We start from the raw sequence: 13,577 nt of genomic DNA on the forward strand, positions 1-13,577 counted from the left end.
GTATCATGACTATGCCACGAGAACCGTACCCATAGCCACGATGGTTTATTATAAAACGTGCCTAAAGCAAACTACGAGTGTTTAAAAGGGTATTTTGCTATACTATGTTAATACTTAATGTAAGAGCTATAAGTTATGGATTTTGTTTACATATGGCACACCTCAAATTTATTTTAATAAGGTTTGCATTTTTACTTAAGCGAAACTACGGATTACTCATATTTCAATCCTAATTAGAAGTTCAAACTAAGAATCTTTTAATCAAGGACAAACTTATAGTGTGAAAGGCTAGGCTTTTAAAATACTTTTGAAAAAGAGTTTGGGTTTGGGCCAGCAAGGGCTCATGACTTGATTAATTCAGGAAAATTCAGCTTTAAGAGTTGTATTTGGGCTCAGGGTTTGGCCCAGCAGAAAAGAACTCAAAGACACTTGCCTCTAAAGGAGTTTTAATCAAACTTTCCCACAGTGGGCTAATATCAGGCATGCCCAGTTGTAATTATCTAACGTCTGGGCCTATCCACCTCTACCTTTAACTATACTTGCACAGTTATAACAAATAAGCTTTCAAATCGCTGTTTAAACAGAAATAAAATTTAAAGATTAACACGATGCTAAACTGAAAATTAATCAATTTATTTTTTGCAACATAAAAAAAAGCATACATGATTTATGATAAAAGGAAGCTCCTAAGACTGACTCAACGTTTGAGCCCATAGACTAGGCCCAAATCACTTCATGTTAGTTTTTCACTTGGGCTGCAGATTCAGCCCTTTTTTAATAAAATTGAACAAACCATTAGTTCTACTGAGTGGGCTCAAAAGCCTAGCTCCTTTACACCACTACTGTTTTGTAAAAATACAACAACCACATAACTAAACACCTAAATGTAGCTATTCTGAATCCCAAAACGTGAGATCAAAACCCAATTCATTACGGTCTTCAAATAAACTAAGCAGCTTTTTAAGATCAATACCTTACATTAGAACTTATTAAATACATAAACTAACTACATTAAAATCTAAACTATTACAAATTTTGTATACCTGACATCACGAAGAATTCCTTTCTCTTTTGGACATGATTTGTTCATTAGAGCATGGTCTCCTCTTGTATTAAAACAGCATGATTCCCAATTTCCAGCTTTTGAACCTGCTGATTTGGCCAACTAGTGGTCAAATCTGCAGGTAGCAGCTCATGATCAATAGATAGAAACAAAATATCCTTGAGTAAATAGAAGACCATTTATTTAGGTAGAAGAAAGATGAGAAAAACATGGCTGAATTTCATGGTCAACATTAACAAAACAGAATTCTAAGGACACATCCTCATAACATAACTATTTGCAAGATAAAAGCTACAAAATGCATTCAGATGTTAGCCAAGTTATTCATACCAAATTACCTCAAACTTTAAACTCACATAATCAAAGCTAAATAAAATCCATATCAATGAAAACTACTGCTGACATTCACTTCTACACATGCCATTTACAAATCTAATTTTATATCATTTCAACAGATCATTAAGGCATTACATAGAAAAAGAGATGAGGTTAAATACCTAGAAACAGCAACAAAACCAAGCACCCAACTAGATGAATAAGATGGCTGAACAACTGAGAGCAATGAAACAGAACTCAAAGCTAGAAACCGAAAGTCAGGAACCAAACTTCAACCAATAGCTACAACAGCTAAAACTAGTATACCCCAAAGAAAAAAAACAAGGAAATTTTCAACCTCAAACCATATTTCTCAACTTATGAAGACCAGAAATGGGAAGTTTTTTTGTTAAAATCAAGAGACAAAGAAATCAACTCTTTTGAAAACAACAGCCAAACTTTGGAGAGTATTTTTTTCTTAGGGTTTTCAATCTGATCCTATTTTCTGAGGAATAGTATCTATATATAAGCTACCTATGATAGGAATTCTTTAGGAATATTCCTTATCATATAGCTGAAAATAGTACTGTCCTTTTTTCAACAGCCCTGGTATAGCTATCCCTTTTATCCTATTTTTCAGCATCTTTTACAACAGCTAGGACAGCTGTACACTTTATAGAAACTTCTCCTCCTAGATATTTTCTGAAAAATTGTCCTAAGTCTCTTTTAATTCAATTAAGTCCTTATAAGTTCTAAAGGTTAACAGAATAAGGCAAACAAAACAAAAATTAGAAAAGATCAAAATTTCAAAGCAAAATGCCTAACAGAATCATGCTGGAAATCAAACCTAAAAAGTAAATTAATCAGTAAATAGAAGCGTTTACCTAAATAAATCTAACAAGAGCATGAATTTAAATAAACACAGATGGTAAACAAAAATTCATATGAACCATTACTAGACTAATTTCATGCCATTGAAGATAAATCTCAATTACTAAAATGCTGAGGTTTCAATTAACCTAATGAACAAAACAGATAGGCAGACCAAAAATCTATGAACAACAGGAAAGAAAGCCTAAGATTGTAAAATTAAAACATGCGGCCAAAATCAAACAATTAACATGCAAAAGAAGAACAAGAAATAAAACCAAACAAAAAGAAGGAAAAGAAGAAAAATTTACCTAAGCTTTTTTTTTCAATACTGGACCCACTATGAACTCGACAAAACTTTATCAAGGTAGAAATAAACTTAAACTACCATTAATCGACAAAAAGTTGACTAATGGATGTTTTGAGTTCACTTGACCAACAATTGACCGGAAAATCAGAAAGGAGAAAAAATTAGGATTCAATGAATCTGAAATTTAAGATTCGGGGAGTTTGGCTGGGATTTTTGGGAAATCAATGGGAAGGCAGTGGTGAAGGAAGGCTAGGGATTACGTAGTGTGAGTTTGATGTCGAGGTTTTTAGGTTTCGATCTTAGATTTAAGATTCGAAACGTTTGGTGATGATTTGAGGGAAACAGGTTAGAGATTTGGAAAGGGGATGGCAGGGAGGTCATAGGTGTTAATTTGTTGGTGTTTGGAGGTGGTTCACCGCCGTGAGGCAATTTCCAGTCGGCGGACCACGACAAAGACGATGAAGTAATTCAGTGTGGCTAGGGTTTGGGGTTAGATACAGAGATGATGTGAAATGGGGGACGTTTCTGGGGTTAGGGGGCGAGTTCCAACCATTATATGATAAAGGGATAGTTAGTTCCCGTCCGTTCGATCAAATAAGATCAACGGATGGGATTGAACAACCAGGGAACAATGTCATTTTGGCTAGTAGGGGAGCTGGACCAAGTAAGGCTATATTTGGGCTGGGTTTGGGTTAATTAAAAATGGGTCTTGGCATTTAAAATGGCCCAAATTCAGAAATAAGTCCCTTTCTCAATTAACCAATTATTTTCTTTTTCTTTTGTTTTTCTTTTTCTTTTTTTTCTTTAATTAAAAATCCTAAGCTAAATTCCTAAGTTAATCTAAAATCTTAAAATTGAGCTAATTAAACTTATTATAATATTTATAAAAATTACTTGACCCTAAAAAAAGAAATCACTAATCTAAGAATTAAAAACAAAAAATGTAAAAATGAGTCATTTTTGTGATTTTATTTTCAATAAAACAAATAATTAACTAATTAATCCTAAAAATGTAAAAACAAAACCTAAATGCAATGCATGATATTTTTGACATTTTTTCATGATTTTAGTAAAAATTAAACATGCACAAAATTGCAAACAATTAATAAAATCCTACAAAATCTTATAAAATGGCAAATAATTGGCAAAAATCTATTTTCTTAGATTTTGTAGGAGTAATTTATATAGGGCAAAAATCACATGCTCATACCGACCACCTAAATGGAGCACCCTTTTGAGTCAACTTGGTCAAGGGCGATGCAATAGATGAGAATCCCTGAACAACACGGTGGTAATAACCTGCCAAACCAAGAAAGCTGTGAATTTCTGTGACCGAGGACGGTCTGGGCCAACTCTGAACCGCCTCTATCTTCTTTGGATCAACCTGATACCCTCACTGGATACCATGTGCCCTAAGAAAGCCACTGAATTGAGCCAAAACTCACACTTCGAGAACTTTGCATAAAGCTTCTGCTCTCTCAATCTCTGCAACACAACTCTCAAATGCTCCACGTGCTCCTCCTGACTAATACACCAGAATATCATCAATGAAAACTATGACAAACGGGTGGAGATAAGGCCGAAACACACTGTTCATCAAATGTATGAACGTTGATGGGGCATTGGTAAGCCCAAAAGACATCACCAAAACTCATAATGACCATATCGGGTCCTGAAAGCTGTCTCAAGATTATCCGAGTCCCTGATCTTCATCTGGTGATAACCTGAATGGAGATCAATCTTGGAGAACACTCTCGCTCCCTGAAGCTGGTCAAACAAATCATTGATACGAGGCAAATGATACTTGTTCTTGATTGTTACTTTGTTCAACTGCCGGTAATCAATGCACATCCTCATCGTGCCATCCTTCTTCTTCACAAATAGAATAGGTGCAGCACAAGGCGACACACTAGGCCGAATAAACCCCTTATCAAGGAGTTCCTGAAGCTGCTCCTTTAACTTCTTCAACTCCGCTGGTGCCATACGATACGGTGGAATAGAAATAGGCTGAGTTCCCGACACCAGATCAATACCAAAATCAATATCCCTGTCCGGTGGCATGCCCGGTAGGTCTGCAGGAAACACATCGCAAACATCCCTCACCACAGGAACCGAATCAATACTGGGAGTCTCTGTACCGACATCCCTCACAAAGGCTAAGTAATAAAGACAACCCTTCCTAACTATACGCTGGACCTTCAGGAATGAAATCACCCTACTGGAAAAATAATTGATCGAACCTCGCCACTCAATCCGTGGCACACCCGGCATAGCCAAAGTCCCTATCTTACCATGATAGTCTAAAATAGCGCGACACGAATATAGCCAATCCATGCCCAATTTCACATTAAAGTCCACCATACATAGAAACAATAGGTCCACTCGGGTCTCCAAACCCCCAATAGTCACCACACACGACCGGTACACATGGTCCATAATAATAGTATCGCCCACCGGAGTAGATACATGAACAGATAAAACATAAAACTCACAGGGCGTATCCAAATAATGAGCAAAATATGATGACACATATGAAAAAGTGGAACCAGGATCAAATAATACAAAGGCATCTCTGTGGCAGACTGAGAAAATATCTGTAATCACACCATCTGAAGCAATAGCATCAGGTCTAGCTGGGAGTGCATAGAAATGGGCCTGACCACCACCTGATCGACCTCCCCCTCTAGGGAGACCCCTAGCTGACTGACCTCTACCCCTAGCTAGCTAGGTGGGTGGTGGTGAAGTAACTGGCACTGAAGCCGATGGATGACTACTCTGCTAAGATGAACCCCCAAGACGACGAGGACACTGCCTCCACTTATGGCCTAACTCTTCACACTCATAAAAACTCCCTGGTGCTGGAGATGGGGATTGAAAGGAATCCCTAGCACCGAAATGACTAGCAGATGCACCTGGCATAGAAGAGCCCTAAACTGATGGAGCACGAGACAAACTCTGGGATGGAAGGGCACCGAGTGATGACTGGCCATGATGAGAACTGTGAGAACCATGACCCGATGACGCCCCACGATAACCTGGGTGGGCTGACTGAGCATGTCTGAATGGACGTCCTCTACCGTGCTAAAACAGATCCCTTGAAAGAGCACCACCATAACTACCAGATCCACGAGGCCTCTTGGCCTCCCTCTAATCTCGCTCCTAGTGATGAACTGACTCAATCTTGCGAGTAATGTCAACAACCTCCTTAAAAGTATCACCAGACACCCTCTCCCTTGTCATGAGAATATGAAGTTGATACGTGATGTCATCAACTAACCTTCTAATCATCTCTCTCTCTCTCTCTCTCCTTAGGAACCAACCAAATAGCATGATGATCTAACTTTGTGAACCTCATCTCATACTGCATCATTGTCATCTCTCCCTGATGCAAACACTTGAACTACCTGCGCAGCTCCTCTCGACGAGACTGTGGCACATACTTCTCTAAAAAGAGAACGGAGAACTGCTGTGAGGTAAGGGGTGCTACACCAATAGGCCTACTCCTCTCACAAGCCTCCCACCAAGTGAAGGTAGCTCCATAAAACTGAAAAGTAGTGAAAACGACCCCGCTGGTCTCCAGAATACCCGTTATACGAAGAATCCTCTGACACTTGTCCAAGAAATCCTGGGCATCCTCGCCCTCTGCACCATTGAAAGTTGGAGGCTGAAGTCTACCAAACTTGTCCAACCTACGCTGCTCGTCTTCTAGCATAGCATGAGCTACATAGTCCTGAACAGCTACAATCGGCTAGGCTGGAGGTGCCCCTGGAGTCTAAAGTCCATGCACGACCTGCTCAGGTGTGCGAGCGGCGGGAGTCTAAGTGCCTCCCCCAGCCTGAGAAGTAGTTGCGGCTATAGTAACTGAGACCGCCTGAGCTAGGACAGTGCATACTGATAGAATCTAAGCCAGGGCCTACTGAAGACCTAAAATCACAATGGGAAAAGCTGGTGTCTAAGCTGGTGTTGCTGGAGCGCCCACAACTGGGACCTGATCATGAATTGGGGTGGCTGGTGGATCTGTAAGTGCTGCCCTAGCTGTTGTGCGGGCTACACCCCTACCCCTACCACGGCCTCGACCGCGTCCTCGGCCTCTAGTGGCCCCAACTGGTGGTAGTCCATCTTGACTGATAGCACGTGTCCTCACCATCTGTGAGAGAATACAATAACAGAAGTTTAGTACTCAGATCAACTGATTCGCACGACAAGAATTTCAAGAATATGAAGTTTTTCCTAAAGGTTCAGCAGCCTCCCGAGGATAAATACAGACGTCTCTGTACCGGTCTGTGAGACTCTACTAAACCTACTCATGACTCGTGAGACCTATGTAACCTAGGCTCTGATACCAACTTGTCACGACCCTAAATTCGGACCCGGTCATGATGGCACTTATTGTGAAACAAGGCCAGCCGACAGAAACTCCCAGTCCATTTAAACAGTTATAGTAATTCAATTTAAGTCATTAATAAGTGATAATTCCCAATATAAAGTGAAATAGAACAAATGCGGAAATAAACACAACCGGCATCGGGGTGTCACCAATTATGAGCATCTAAACATCCGTCAAAGAGTATGGAAAAGGACTACACAGTCTACTACTGAATCTATTATAAAGAAAAGTAAAGATAGGAGGGAGAAGCACTGGACTGCGAACGCCGAGCAACTATATAGTCAACTTCGAACAGCCTATTGGAAGTAATCAGCCCTCGTTAGCATGACCCAAGACTCCTGAATTTGCACACAGGATGCAGGGAGTAATATGAGTATGCCAACTCAGTAAGTAATAAAAGTAAAGGCAGCTAAGCGATAAGAAAACACGTAAAACACAGCAAAATGCAAAAACGAAACAGTATAAAACCAATACAATGCAATAAAATAGTGAAAACTTGTAAAAACACCTTAGTTCAGTGAAAACCTCTTTAAAACATCTTTTAATAGTTCAAACGAGTGAATAAAAATAGGGAGAAAAGATAGATACATAAATCAGCCCCTTGGGCAAGATATCAACAGAATCAGCCCCTCGGGCTATCTCATAATCACTCGTATCAGCCCCTCGGGCAATAACATGGAACAACATCAGTCCCTCGGGCTATATTACACATCACACTGGGTACTCGCGCTCACTAGGGTGTACAGACTCCGTGAGGGGCCCCTTACGACCCAAGCGCAATAACAAGCCATCTCATGGCATAATCAAACAGGCACTCGGCCTTATAACAAGCCACCTCGTGGCATAAACAATCAGGCCCTCGGCCTCATAATCATGAATCAGTACAATACCGCTGCAGCGCGCAGCCCAATCCCATAATAACCTCATAACATAGGTCCTCGGCCCTACTCAGTCAGAAATCTCTAAAAGCCACTCGGGCATAGTAAAGTATGATGCTCAGCCCAAAATATCATTTAAGATGTCAAAGTAGAGTAAACATGGTTGAGTTATAAAAATAGTAGAATATAGCATGACTAAGTACAAATATAAAGTCAAAACAGTGAGGAATAGTAGTAAAAATCCCATAAGGGTCCAAAACAGTTGGCATGAGGCCCAAATATTGCATTCAGCCCAAAACATGATGAAAACAAACAGTTTTCAATCAAATACGCAATTAAACAATCATCCGGGACGAACTAAGTCACAATCCCCAATGGTGCACGACCCCACGCTCATCATCTAGCATGTACATCACCTCAAAATAGCACAACGATGTGAAAATTGAGGTTTCATACCCTTAGGACAGCATTTACAATCATTACTTACCTCTATCCGGTCAAAACTCTAGACTGCGATGCATTTGCCTCTCGAATCGGCCTTCGAATGCTCCAAATCTAACCAAAATCAGTACATAACTATCAAAATATTCTAAGGGAGCAAAGCCCACTCGAAAGTAATCAAATTACAACACAAATCCCGAAATTAACCAAACACGACCCCCGGGCCCACGTCTCGGAATTCGGTAAAAATTACATCAATAAACTCCTTGTCTTCCCACGAGTTCATACATATCAAATACATCAAAATTCAACCACAAATGACCCCTCAAATCTCTAGATTTAGGTCTCCAATTTCCAAGCCCTAACTTCCATTTTTTAGGCTTAAATTCCATAAATTCCATGCTTAATTAGGTAAATATCACATTGGGATTGAGTATTTGGTCCATAAATCTTACCTCCAAGTGTTTCCCCTTGATTACCTCTTCAATGTTCCTCAAAAATCTCTAAAATCGCCCAACAATGGTGAAACTTAGACTAAAAATCGCGGATATGGCCTTTTAAAACACTCTGCCCAACTATTCAAAATCCTTCTTCGCGAACGCGGTCAACACCTCGCGTTCGTGAAGCACAAACTTGAGTTGACCATTTTTCCTTCATCGCGATCGCGACTCCCTGTACGCGAACGCAAAGACCCAGCTTCCCAACTCATCGTGAACACGACTCCCCACCCGCGAAGGCGAAGAACAAATCAACCTGGACCCAGCTGCTCACCTTTCCTCTACGGGAACGCGAAGACCATTGATATCAACCCTTTGCAATCGAGGAACCACCTTCGCGAATGCGAAGGCGAACTTCACAGCCTCACCTCCCAACCCTTCGCGAATATGGGACATGCATCGCAAATGCGAAGGTCAAATACCTGCAACACCAACAGCAGTTTTTCTGCAATATCCTCCAACATGAAATGGTCCGTTTAACCACCCGAAATTCACCCGAGGCCCTCGGGACCTCAACCAAACATGCCAACATATCCCATAACATCATTAAAACTTTTTTCAACCTTCAGAACGCTCAAAACAACATCAAAACACCAAATTTGCATCGGATTCAAGCCTAAGAATTCCAAAACTTCAAAATTCCGCTTTCGATCAAAAAGACTATCAAACCTCGTCCGAATAACCTGAAATTTTACACACACGTCCCAAATGACACAACAGACCTATTGCAACTCCCGGAATTCTATTCCAACCCCTATATCAAAATCTCACCTACCAACCAAAAAAAGCTTAAATTCCAATTTGCTAATTCAAGCCTAAATCTACTCTGGACCTCCAAAACACATTCTGATCATGCTCCTAAGTCCCAAATCACCTCCCGAAGCTAACTGAACCATCATAACTCACATCCGAGGCCTTTATCACATAAGTCAACATCCGGTTGACTTTTCCAACTTAAGCATACTCAAAAGAGACTAAGTGTCTCAAACCTTACTGAAACCTCTCAGAACCCGATCCAACCAACCCGATAACACATAATATAGCTGAACAAGACAATAAGAAGTAGAAATGAGGAAACGGAGTGGTAACTCATGAAACAACCATCCGGGTCGTTACAATAAGCTTTTAGACTTGCTGAAAATAAGTAGACAGATCAAGACAGAGAGTCTAGCAGGTGGAGCTTGCATTTTCACTTTCTTTACCAGCAGTATGGGCATTTAGGGGGATTCAAAAACCTATAAAATGGACTATGCAGTAAAGGAAACCGATCAAAGTGGGAGACGCATAGATGCTTCACCTTCATGGTGGTATTTTTAGGTCTTCTGGTGTTTCTAAGGGAGGACGAGCACATTAATTTACGTGTAGCTAGATTTGTCCATGTTTTGACCACTTAGGCCAAGAGTACCCTCACACCCATGATCGTATTAGATATATTCCGAGTCCTCATATCCTGTAAAGCTGGAGTCAGGTTTTTTGTGGGGTGCAATTTGTTATTACAAATGTGGATGCACCTTTGTCACCGTCCCCAATACAAGAATTACGGTTCTACAGGAAAAAACCGCATCGAAGAGTTTGGTACACAAGTGACCGGATTTGAAATGCTAGAAGGGGTCAAAGATTGGATCACCTGTATTTGTTCAATAACCGCGGATCAGATAGAGTGGACATTGGGTTGCTTCCTGTTGATGAGATTATTTATATGCTCGCCACTGGTCCCTACTTCCTTCTAATGGTTCTCTGAAGCATCTAGCCCTATATAGATATGGCATGTATCGGGTTTTGAGACAACTTGGAAGATGCCAGACGGTTCCTAGAGATGAAGATCTTAGTACTCATGTGGTTGAAATCCGCTCCGATGCCCAATTTCTCAAAGAAGTGGTTCGTCAAATTTGATAGTGGATTTCAAGTTGCTGAGGATGAAAGAGAAAGAAAAGGTTGGCTAACGAAACCCTCTGAGCCCAAATTCGGAAAATGAAAATGGCCGCCAAAACGTCAATAAGCGAGAGGGATGAAAGAATCATAAGCAATTTGAGGCGAAAAGTGCATGACTATGCGGTTGATCTGACAAAGGCCAAGAAAGACTTGGCAAAATCTCGAGCAAAGTTGGCAAAAGGTGCAGAAGCACAAGCAAGGTCAGCCCACCAACTAAAATAAAGATATGATAGAGGAGTCACAATTTTAAGGGAAAAGTTGGCCACCCTCGAAAATGAAATGGTTCAATAGACAAAGGACTTCAAAATTGAAATAGAACATTGTTATGAACTTATTTACCAGTTAGAAGAGAGCGTGCAGAAGTTACAAGACCAAAACAACACAGCCACGCAGGTGCTGGAAGCCCGGGCACAGCAAATCAGACACTTGCTCTAAGAAAAGGGTGACATTAGAATGAGAATCAAAGAAATAGCCGATTATGCTGCAATGAAATGCCATGAATGTGAGGGTATGACTAGATCTATGTTTTTTTGCTTCAGTGTTGTCCTTCGCTCGCTAGGTGATTGCCGACCAAGAGTTCCTCTAGGAAGAGATTGCATGCAGGCCCGCGTCGAGACCGACTGATGTCCCACGGGCCCCCAGAATAGCATTTGAGGCCCTTATGTATTCTTGATTTTCCAGCTTTTGAATCTGATTTTTACTTTTTCTCGAGTTAGTTCGTCTTTTCATCCATGTCAAGTCTGTTTGTTGTTTTGTTTTTGGTCTGTATGTTTCCTTTTTTAGTTATCAGTACATACAAGTCTTTATAATAGAAAAAACCAAAAAGATTTTTATTAATGAAATATTGAAAACCCCCCAAAAAATTTCTCTACTTTCATTTTTGCATTTATTCCCTGAACTATGTAATATTTTGATTCATGCGGCGTCATGATACGAAGGTAATCCCATTGGATTCGGTCATTTCATTATTTAAACTGAGTGAAAAAGAGAGAAGAAAGAAAAAGAGTGACAAAATAACATAGAAAGACAAAGAGTGAAAAACAACATAAAGAGAAAGAAAAAGAAATCAAGATATGAAAGATTTATTTAAAGAAAAGAGCTACAGAATGAGAAAAGAGAGAAAAAGTCGGGATGAAACACGCGGCCATTGCAAAAATATTTTAGAAAATGTTTAACTGTTCAGGTGCATTGCATCCCCAGTATGTGATTCCCTATCTATTAAATGTTTCAAACTGACAAGGTTATTGTGTGTGAAAACAAAGACATGTCTTGTTCAAGTGGTTGATTTTGATGGTAATCTGGCTTCTCACCCTTACTTTACAAGATCAAAATAAAGTGTCTCAATGTCTTCAAAAAGCAGTCTCCACGTCATCAATCCTGAAGATAATGCTACACCAGTTATGTCAGCCTGAATTGGCAACTGCCGAAGAGAACAAGAAACTGCATCTCCGCATGTTGGAAATGTGGGGACGCCTGGTCCAATGGTAGAGAACCACCAAGTACAATCCCTGGATTTCCCGAGTTGATCCCCAGGACGGGTGGAACCACCAACATCTCCATCCCCATGTCCAACCCATTTGTCCTGTTTGGGTACCCTACTATGTTGGCCAACTTTACCAGTATGCCTTCTAAGGTCTTCCCCCATGCACCATTTTTAAGGGTACCTTTAACGTTGTTCACCGCACCACCAATCTTCACCATGGCACAACTAACCATGCCCAGACCATGCTTTGAGCCTTCAACATTCACTTTCCAGGCCCCCAATTTTAGCCGGACATAACTCATATTACTCTAGATTCATACACTCAACAACCACAATATGAGTCCCCAGTGGAACAAGAAAGAGTAGTGAGGAACTGTTGCTCCCAAACGCACACGCAACTATACGTGGTCGACAAGTAATATAGGATTGTAAGTTCTGATATCGTACCCACCAGGACTTGTGATTAACTATCAACTAAATAAAACCAAACAATTAATCTATTCAAGTGAATTCTAAGGTATGAGTATTTGAGTAAAATTTAATCTAGAGTAACAAATTAAAAGATTAAAGAAAACAACGACAAGCTTAAAGATGAATTCAATGGGAGAGAATATTCTAGAGCTATGGGTTGGATAACAATTCCGTTGAGTTTTTCACTTAAATCGTCTAATTAATTTATTTGGTTTATTGGTTGACAAGGTTAATATTGCTCGTAGCCTTCTCTTGAAGTACTACTCGCCTATTCAAGCTAATCTAACGCTTATATTCCTATGGAATTAGAATTAACAAGAACACATTAATAATTCATGTATAGTAACCAAGAAAGGCAATTAGTTATATTCCTATCCTAACCGCAAATCCTCCCCCCATCAGAGTTAAGATATTGCTCTACTCAATCTTATATGCAATCTAGAATTCCCTCTCCCGAGTTCAATCCTAGATTCGTAGATAGTATTTAATTGGTGATCAAGCAATCAAATAATTAAGCGCAAGATTGAATAAATAAACCAATAAAATAAAATAATAAGAATAATTCAAGATTCAAACTACAACGTTCATACAACATCCAAAACTCTGGAACTAATACACTATGAAACTAAAAGAAGAAAAGAGAAGAAAAACTAGTTAGAAGCCTCCTCCAAGCATGGTGTGTGTTCCTCTACCTGAGTTCTCCTTCAATATATGTTAGATCTCCTCAAAATTAGGTTTAGGACCCTTTTATACGAGTTGGGACCGTGTAGGGCCGAAATAACATTGTCCCGGGCAAAATAGAAAAACCCCCACCTCCAGCGTCCAGGGCAACTGGCCCTGGTGCTGGAGACAGTAAGTTTCCAACCTTCAAATCCTCCCTTTACATCAATTCCCTTCTTGGTGTTTGTTGTGTGTGCAAACAAAGACATG

This window comes from Nicotiana sylvestris, chromosome 11, assembly GCF_000393655.2.
Source record: "Nicotiana sylvestris chromosome 11, ASM39365v2, whole genome shotgun sequence".
NCBI lineage: Eukaryota > Viridiplantae > Streptophyta > Magnoliopsida > Solanales > Solanaceae > Nicotiana > Nicotiana sylvestris.